Source organism: Leucopleurus acutus (genome assembly GCF_964270905.1).
Source record: "Leucopleurus acutus genome assembly, chromosome: 5".
NCBI classification, from domain to species: domain Eukaryota; kingdom Metazoa; phylum Chordata; class Mammalia; order Artiodactyla; family Delphinidae; genus Leucopleurus; species Leucopleurus acutus.
Window position 1 is genome coordinate 15,908,273 of NC_139147.1, and position 10,511 is coordinate 15,918,783.

Consider the following 10,511-nt stretch of genomic DNA (forward strand, 5'->3'; position numbering starts at 1 on the left):
ATTAAATTGTTCTAATTGGTAACTGAGGTTAGGCATGTGTTCATATTTTCATCATTTGAGTTTCTTCCTTTGTGAATTGTCTGTTCATTTTTGCATATTTTTCCTTTTTGGTTTTGTTTTTATTTTTACCGAGGTTGATAACATACATAGGCCAAATAATTCTACATGATTTATCATGAAAAAACAATCCACTCTAGCACCCCAGCACCCAACTTCTCATGTCTCATTTCCCAGGGGAGGCCATTTTCAACTTTTAGCTGTTTCTTTGGCCATCTATTCCCATCTTTCTATATACCAAGCTTATAATGATATTACTTGATTTCTCAACTTTAGCGTTATCTGTTGAGTTCCCATAGTAGGAGGTAAAGTTCTCATGATAGAAGGCAAGAATTTAATTCTTCTGCCTCAAATAAACAAATGTAATTGCCACTCCCTCTCTCCCCATGTTCTCAATATGATTATATCGTGATTTTTTTACATTTTTTAATATAAATGCTACTCAAAACAGATGTGTAATATACTAGTTACATTTGCTTTCTTGTACAACTTTTTGCTTTTCCTTAAAGTTAATAATTATCCAGTATATTAGTTTCTTAGGCCTGTCATAACAAATTACTACAAACTAAGGGGTTTAAAAGAACAGAAATTTATTCTCCCATAGTTCTGGAAGTGAGAAACTCAAAATCAAGTTGTTCGACAGGCCATGCTCTCCATGAAGCCTCTAGGTAAGAATCCTTCCTTGCCTCTCCTAACTTCTGGGGGTTACCAGCAATCCTTGACCTTCCTTGGCTTGTGGCAGTGTAGCGCCCATCTCTCCCTTAGTCTTCACATGGCCTTCTTTCCTGTATGTCTTTGTATCTCCAAATCTTTCCTTATTAGGACACCAGTCATTAGATTTAGGGCCCTACCTATTCTAGTATGACCTCATTTTAACTTGATTATATTTGGAAAGATTCTATTTGCAAATAAAGGCATATACACAGAGGTGGGGGTGAGTGGATGGCTTAGGACCTCAGCATGATTCAACCCACAACACCTAGTGATAAGTACTTTTTCACTTGCATAGTTTTCTGCATATCAAAGTTCAGCCTCAAAATCTCTTCTAATTGTTTATCCTCTGCCTGCCCACCACCCCGCCCCACATATATTTAAAGACATTGAGAATACTGATACTAATACTAATACTAAATACTAATCTGTTTAGGCACCAACATATGGCTCTGGGGTTCGTTCCTTAGTTTTGCCTCTTCAGCTTCATTCTCAGGCTAATCCTCCTTTTGGTACCAGGATGGCTGCATCTTTACAGCTTCATGCCACCAAATTCAGTGGAAGAGTCTTTTTTTCCAGTTGCTTGCACAGAAGTCCTTGTCATTCGCTCTTTCTTATTGGCTTCGAATAGGTCATGTGCTAATGATTGACTTGATCCTGTGACCAGGTAGATGACATGAGCTCCCCCGCCTGTCTTGGGACACGAAGGCGGGGAGCCCACCACAACCAGAGAGCCAGAATGATCCACCAAAGCAAAACTGTGGTACTGATATAGATGCTGGGCAAAAAACATGAGCTGTCTACTACATGAAAGTTTTTCATATGTTTGGTAATTATTTGCCTTCAGTTTGTTACTGCATTTTGATTTTCAGTATTTTTTGCTATGCAGATATTTAAAAATATTTATTAAATCTACTTTTAAAGTTTCTGATTCTTGCATTGTGCTTAGTATTGTCTTTCCCACTCTCTGCACTTTATTTTCTGGTTTTAAAGTATAGACTTCACTATATTAATTGGATCTACCTTATTAGGTCGTTAGATCTTCTAGAATCTTATTTTATATCTACTTGATTTTCTATGGCCTGAATGAAGTGATTTAATTGTTTATAATTGACGCAATCAAAAGTCTTTCATTATTAGCATGCTTCTGTCTACTTATATATTTTTTGGTAGTTTTTCATGATATACCAGTTGGGTCATTGATATTTATGATCAATACATCTTATCTGAGGATTATGTTTACTATAAAATGTCTTTGTCTTGCTTACTGCTTTTTGTTGTGAATTCAACCTTGCTTAAGATTAAGAACACAGCACTGCTTTCTTTTTGTTTCCATTTGCTTACTATGCCTTTGTCCTTTTTTCACTGTAATTTTTTCACCCTTAAACTTTGAAACACACACATGCGCACAAAGACATTATGTTCTCACGGTGTTCCCACTGATCAGCATCATATCCTCTCTTAATAAAGATAAAAATTTTAGCATGTTTTCACTGGTTTCTCCTAATGTCTCCCAACCCCATTTCCCATGTTGGGATCACCTGAGAATTTAGAAGATACTTTTGTTTTTTTTAAAAACAGCTGACAGTGATTTTAATTTAATGACTCTACTGGCTCTCTGACCCACATATTTATAGTATCCCATGTTTTTTCCTAGGACTCATATTTAGCTGGAATACATCCTTTATTAATGATTACTGATGGTAATATCCCAAATATCTTTATTTTACTCTTCAACCTAAGAAGTAGTGTGTGTGTATAAAGAATTCTAGGTTGAGAATCACTTTCCCTTAGGATTTTGAAAATATTTCTCCAGTGTCTTCCTAACATCCAGTGCTGCTGATGAGATGTAGTGCTAATCTGAGTCTTATTCCTTTATGGAAAATTTAATTTTGGCCCTGGAAATGTATATTTTTGGTTTTCTGAAAGACTCAAGGTAGGAGATGCATATCCGTAAGTATATCTGTATGTGTGATGGTTAATTTTATGTGTCAGCTTGGTTGAGACATGGTGCCCAGAAACTTGGTCAAACTTTATTCTGGATGTTTCTGTGAGGGTGTTTTCAGATGAGATTAATATTTAAATCAGTTCACTTGTATTAAAGCAGATTGCTCTCCCCAATGTGGGTGGGCTGACACCCAATCAGTTGAAGGTCTGAATAGAGTAAAAGACTGACCTCCCCAGAGCAAAAGGGAATTCTGCACCAGATAACCTTTGAATGTACACTACCACATCAGCTCTTCTGGGGTCTCCAGCTTGCTGGACCACCTTGCATATCTTGGGACTTGTCAGCCTCTGTAATTCTGCAAGACAATGCCTTGAAATAGAACTCTTCCTATATATACACATCCTGGTTCTGTTTCTCTGGAGAACACCAACTAATACTATATGTGTATATATACTTTTCATTTTGTTAAATACTTGGTGGACTCTTTCAATGTTATCAGTCTTTCTTCCATCAGTTTTGGGAAGTGTATTTCTATGTTTTCTTTGATTTTTCCCTCTCCTTCATTCTCTGTTCTTATCTCCTGGAAATCCAGTCATATAGATGGAGATACACCTAGGTGTCTTCAGGTCTTTTTATTTTTCTGCTTTCAATCTGTCTTAGATTGGGCTACCTGAAATGGACTCTGAGGTGTGTGTACAGGAAGTTTACTGCCAAAGTTCTCTAAGAAACAATATCTGTGAGGGGGAGAGAGGCAATGTAGGGAAAAGGGAGAAGTTGAGCCATGATGCAGTTGCAACCAAGGCCTCAGCTGACCTTACATGGAGCTCTGAAGCTGGGATGACCCTTCAGATTGTCCCAAATTCAAGCAAGGGGACTTGTGTGCCTTTGGGGAAAGGACATATAACCTTGGGCAGGCAGTTCTCTTTCCTAAGGACAATTCCTGCAGAGAGACTTGGCTGTGAGCTGTCAGCAGCCAAAGGTGGTGGAGTGCCTTGGTCCCTAAGGGGGAATCTGGGTGACATACTACAGCACTCTCTACACCATCTCTGCCATTCTGAGGGAAATTTAGGCTTCCAGCTAATGTGTCCTCTCTTTAGTTGAACGTATTTTGCTTTTTGCCTTCTCTAGTGAGATTTTTATTTGGTAAGCCTTTTTCTTCCTAGTATAGGGTTTTAAAAAATTATAATCTTTTGTTTCATGGAGGCAATATCTATTCTCATCCCTTTGAGATTTACTTTTTTTTGAAGTTTCCATTTGTTTGCTGTATAAATTCGAATTTGGTGAAGTTTCCTCTTTTCATTATGTTGTATGTTTCTCTTTCATGGTGTTTACCTCAGTTGTTTAATTTTCAGTTGCATGCTCATCTTTGTAGTTGACGTTCTGTTAGCCCACGTATGAAAGCAGTATGCATACCACAGTCAGCCTCCAGGGATTTTGAGAAGATGAGGTGTTGTGCTGCCAGGCAGGGCATACCAGTAACTTCTCTTAAGGAAGTGGAGCTCCCTGTTTCTCTTAAGCATGGCCTCTGGCCCAACACTCATACCCAATACTCCAGTCTGTGTCTGTTATCTACTCAACAGAGAGAGTTAGAGGGGAGTTAGAAATCGCCTGCCTACTGCTCTGATATTGATGGAATCAGCCACCCTGGTGGTTGCCCCAGGATTCCCTCCAACTCCTAGTGTCCACAACCTGTACACTTGGCATTCTCTAGTCACTCCTGACTTTCCTCTGACAGTCACATCCTTCCTGCTCCCTTTTTAGGATGAGTGGGACACTGTGTCACCTCACTCCCTGTATCCTTTCCATCTTCCTTATAGTAAGTCTTCCTGGATTACTGAGGCTGCAACCCTCAAAAACTACATTTTTTAGATTCCCCTGAAGCTCCAGTTTTAGATGTGATTTAAATCCCACCAATCATTTACAACCACGTAAGTTTTGGAAGGAAGAGTGGAACACTCTGATGTAGAGGCTGACTTCTTGCCTGTGTTATTTCTGCTGGCAAGCTGAGTTGTAGAGGAGTTTGATTTTTTTGCAACACCTGTGACAGGATTCTCAGTGTTAGGCCTCTAGCTTCATGGGTATCGAGAGGCAGAGCACAGTTCCTTCATTTGGCAGCTGTAGATGGGGCTATATGTGAGTTGAGTCTGCAGTTAGCAGCTGCAGCAGCTGATTCCTGATTCCATGGTTTCCTGACTGTGGCAGGGCCAGTAGCTCAGTTCTGTAATGTGCCTTTAGGAGGTGTTTCTGGAAGTTCAGCTCAGAGCTGATCTTTAAGCCTTTCAATGATTATAATACCCATTGGATATCATATTTAAAAAAATTCCTTTTAGCTTGAACTAACTGGAGTGGATCCTATGGTATGCAACCAAACCCTCACTGATACATGGGGATTCCCTGCATTTTCTGGTATGTTGTGATAATACCTTCTTATTTCAGAGATGTTTTACATTTGTTACTTTAAGGATATTTGGTTCCATCATTACAGGTGGTTTTGGTGGTATGGTAGTCAAATCAAATGCTTAGGCATTTTGATTTCATCTTCTTAGTGAGAATTCTTTTTTCTCAGTGGCAATGGAGTCTAATAGCATATTGCAGCAAGGTATATTTCTACTCTTAAAAAGGCTTTGGTATAAGCCTCTTACATAAGAGAGAATATCTCCTCGTTTTTTCTGGCAAGATATATTTAGCTGGTTCTTGTCTCATCTTAGCCTGGCTTGCATTTTAATAGAAACCACAAGTTGCAGCTGGCTCTCTTCATGATATCCAAGAGTGGAACCAACCTTGATTAGTTTACAAGTCTCCTCTTGATGTAAGGGGGTTATGTAGATTATTTAAGTTAATTCCACTATAGTTTAGTGGTTAGTGAAATAACACACGAGTCGAAGATAGAACATTTTTAGTGCATCTTCAAGAATGACTCTAAATCTTTCCAACAAAAGAATTCTTTTCAAAAATTTTCGTTTGTTTGTTTTCATGAAGCATCAACATTTCAGGGTTGTTCACTACACTTAAAACACTATGACACAGACTGGGAGAAAATATTTGCAAAAGACACGTAAAGTACTGTTATCCAAGATATACAAAGAACTCTCAAAACTCAACGATAAGAAAACAAACAGCCTAATTAAAAGCTGAGCAAAAATCTGAACAGACACCTCACCAAAGAAGACATACAGATTGTAAGTAAGTATAGTTAGGAAATCTCAAATTAAAATGATGAGGTATGAGTATACACCTATTAGAATGGCCAAAATCCAAAACACTGATAACACCAAATGCTGGTAAAGATGTGGAGCAATAAGAACCTTCATACGTTGCTGGTGGGAACGCAAAATGGTACAGCTACTTTGGAAGACAGTTTTGTGGTTTCTTACAAAACTAAACATACTCTTACCATATGATCCAGCAATCATTGATATTTATCCAAAGGAATGGAGAACTTATATCCAAACAAAAGCAGCTTTATTCATCATTGCCCACATTTGGAAGCAACCAAGATGTCCTTCAGTAGGTGAGTGGATATATAAACTGTGATACGTTGCAGACAATGGAATATTATTCAGCTCTCGAAAGAAATGAACTATCAAGCCATGGAAAGACATGGAGGAAAATTAAATGTATATTTTGAAGGGAAAGAAGCCAAACTGAGAAGGTGATATATGGCATGATTCTAACTATATGACATTCTGGAAAAGGCAAAACTATAGAAACAGTAAAAATATCAGTGGTTGCCAGGGTTTAGTGGGGAAGGAGGGTGAACAGATAGAGGCTAGAGGATTTTTAGGGCAGTGAAACTATTCTGTATGATACAAAATGGTGGATACATGGCATTATACATTCATCAAAGCCCATAGCATGTGCAACACTAAGACTGAAGCCGAATTGTAAACTATGGACTTTGGTTGATAATAATGTGTCAGTGAAGGTTCATCGATTGTAGCAAATATCTCACTTTGGTGGGGGATGTTGATTGTGGGCAGGCAGTATGTGTGTAGGGGAAGGGGGTATATTTAAACTCTGTACTTTCCATTCAATTTTGCTGTGAATCTAAAACAGTTTTAAAAACATACTATGACACACTAAAATACATATATATATATATATTTGTTATTGGTTAGATTTAGAAGTATAATTTTAAATATTTTAATGAAAATTACAGTTAAATGTGGAGTCAAAGATAAGCATGTTTTAATTAATGAAATGCCTTCTATTATTATTACTATTATCATAATTATTATTGACTTAAAAATCCTCAGTAGACCTTATAAATTTAGTGATCAATGATGTTCATATTGAAAAATACATATATATATACTTGACAGAATTGGTTTTTGTTCTTCTGACATTGCTGTTGTTAATATTCTCATGCTATAAAAATCTCAGTTAAAAATGTTAAAAAGAATCTCTCCAATACTGCACAGCCAGCACAGTAAGCGGTATGGTTACCTGCCAATACAGCTCTTTTTGCATCAGCCAGTTGAACTGTTAAGATGGTTACTCATCCACTGGATAATTTCACAACCCTCTTCTTAAATTTGGTTGCTTTGGACACATTCTACCCTGGAAACAAAATCTAGGCTCCATAATACATTCAGAAATAGTAGTCTCACGTCTCTTTTCCAGCTGGTCAGTACCAGGGTTGACACATTTACTTCTGCACCATAGGAACGGCTGCTAGAAAAGCTCAAGTATGCATTCAATTCCATTACTTTGGCACAATGCAAAGTCACATAGAAGAGGGAGACTCTCTCAGCCTCTCTATGTTGGAAAATTAATTCTTCTAACTGCTTTAAAAAATCTCTACATGTGCTCAGATCTTATGAACTTAGGATCAGCAATGACCTCATCACCTTCAGCTGGTCTAAAAGTTATCTTTGGCTGCTGTGTACTTTATGAAATCTTGTTAATTATGACTGTTTTTCCTAGTTATAAGTCCTTCTGGGTAAATTTTTATAAAACATTCATTTTTATCACTTACATAACCACATAAAATATTTTCATTGGTGTCAAAATGTCATGTTATTGCCAAACAGATTCCATTTCAATTTCTAGAAATTATTGGAAAGTTAATATTCACATTTTAATGGCACCCTTGCTGTAGTCTTAAGTCATGTTTTATTGAAGTTCCCAACAGAAGTCATAATTACATTGTGTTTATACAGGATAAAGCACAGAAATAGACAACATTTCCAGTTAATCTCTGTGGTTAATGATTACCCTTTCCTTTTTTTTGTAAAAAAAGACAAATCATGAATAAAATTCAGGGTCTTTTTGAAACCAAGTTTTCATGAAAATGATCATCATGGATACTCATCATTCACTTCTCTTTTCTGCACAGTGATATTTTAGTTTAGGAATCATAAACTGAATCTTTCCCCTGGCTTATGAAACTTTACCCCATCCATTTCTATTTAAAGTGAGGTTAGGTAAGAAAGTCATATTCCTACCTAGGCTTTTGGTTTCTCTGTAGAGATGTCAATTCAAGAAAACTCAATCTCGACATTGTTACCGAGTCCCAAGCTCATACAGTTCACTGCATGACAAGCTAATAAATCTAGAGAAGAGTTCAGGAATAGCAGCTTTATTCAGAAAGCCATCAGTCTGAGAAGATGGTGGACTAGTGTCCCAAAGAACCATCTTACCTGAGTTAGAATTCAGGCTTCTTTTATAGTAAAAGGGAGGGGATGTGACTGATTGTTGCAAACTTCTTGGTGCTGTAATTCTTTGTTCTTGCGGCTGTCCATGGTAGGTCTGGTCACAATGTTCCTATGACCTCCAGCAAGACAAATTATTCTTTGTTCTGCAACATTTTTTTTCTGTATATGAATGAAAAAGTGTTATACATTGTCCCCTACATATGAACCTTCAAGTTGTGAACTTTCAAAGATGCGAACCTATGCTCCCATGTCCAATCACGTAAATTAGTTCACGTGTCTGGTGTACATTGTCACGTGTGTGCATCCTCTCCAAGTGGTTGTGCTTTTGTGTACTTTACTGTGTAGAGTACAGTATCTTTATTTCAAGCCCAGGATGTGAGTGAGTGAAATTGCAGCTTGCCTTCCATCTCCTATTGCTGACAATCCTTCAGCTCTACCATCTCCCACCTCCTCTCCCTCCTCCAGTCAGTAACTCTTCTTGCCTGTTCACTCGATGCCAACCCCTGGATGCCAGCTGTTGGACTGTACTACTGTACTTTTCAAGGTACTGTACTGTAAGATTAAAAATGTTTTCTTTATTTTTTGTGTTTGTTTTTTATGTATTATTTGTGTGTAAAGTATTATAAACCTATTACAGTACAGTACTATATAGCCGATTGTGTCAGTTGGGTACCTAGGCTAACTTTGTTGGACTTACAAACAAATTGGTCTTAACGAATGTGCTATCAGAATGGAACTTGTTCATATGTAGGGGACTTACTGTACCTTTAAAGATTAGAGCCTTGAAAATGAGCTATCCTGTATGTTTCAGGCTATAGGCAACTTTCTTTTACAAAAGGTGCAGAGACAGCATGACTAAGCACAGGCAACAGAGCACAAAGATTAGAGCTAAAGGAATACATCCAATATGGAGTCAGGTTTGTTCTTCTCTGTTACAACCTCATTTCAAGAATGTAATTGTTTAACTGCAAAGCTGCACATTTTTTTCCTTTTTTTTGCAGTACGCGCGGCCTCTCACTGTTGTGGCCTCTTCCGTTGCGGAGCACAGGCTCTGGACGCGCAGGCTCAATGGCCATGGCTCACGGGCCTAGCCGCTCTGCGGCATGTGGGATCTTCCCGGACCGGGGCACGAACCCGTGTCCTTTGCATCAGCAGGCGGACTCTCAACCACTGCGCTACCAGGGAAGCCCAAAGCTACACTTTTGGGTAGAAAACACCCTTTGGAGGTTGTACATTGAAGCCATGTTTAGAGATCTGGAGAAATGAGTTTTTAGCAGTAATCACATTTACTTTGTCCCCAGTCTGGAAGAAGTCCCCATGAGAGCTGGAGGATGACTAAAGGGCTGACTTTGATCATGGTTGCCAGAACATGTACCATCACTCTGAGACTTTTCTCTGCCTGGATCTTGCACATCCCCTCCTATGGACCAAATTGTGGTGCCCCCTCCCCACAATTCTTAGGTAGAAGCCATAACCCCCAATGTGATGGTATTTGGAGGTGAGGCCTTTGGGAGATAATTGGGCTTAAATGAGGTCAGGAGAGGGCAGGCCTTCATGATGGGCTTCATGTCCCTGTAAGGAGAGACATCGGAGAGTTTGCTGTCTCTCTCTCTCCCTGCCATGTGAGTACCTCGTGAGAAGTCAGCCATCACAAGCCAGGAAAACGGCTCTCACCAGAACTCAACCATGCTGGCACCCTGATCTCAGACATTCAGCCTCCAAAACTGTGAGAAATATGTTGTTTAAGACTCTCGGTCAGTGATATTTTGTTATGGTAGCCCTAGCTTACTAATATGTCCTCCAAGGACAAGATACTTGGAGCCAGAGCACACACAAAGGGTCTGGTGGGGAATTCAGGTGGTGTTCCAGGCAGTTCAGGAACACATGTTTTACAATTTCAATTACTGCCTCTTTTAGTGTATAAATAGAACCTCAGAAGATGGTTAAGCTGAAGAGAGAGCCTTAAGAGGACAGCATTCCAGCGGGATCAATTAACAGTTTGTAAGTAAAATTATCATTTTTGCCTCTACTGATTGCTAATGAAATTCTTAAAGTAGTTGTTATTCTTAAGAAAGTTGAATTGATAGTTTAAGTTATGGAATGTTCTGAGCTGGGCCCTATGCCTTCCTCATATTATT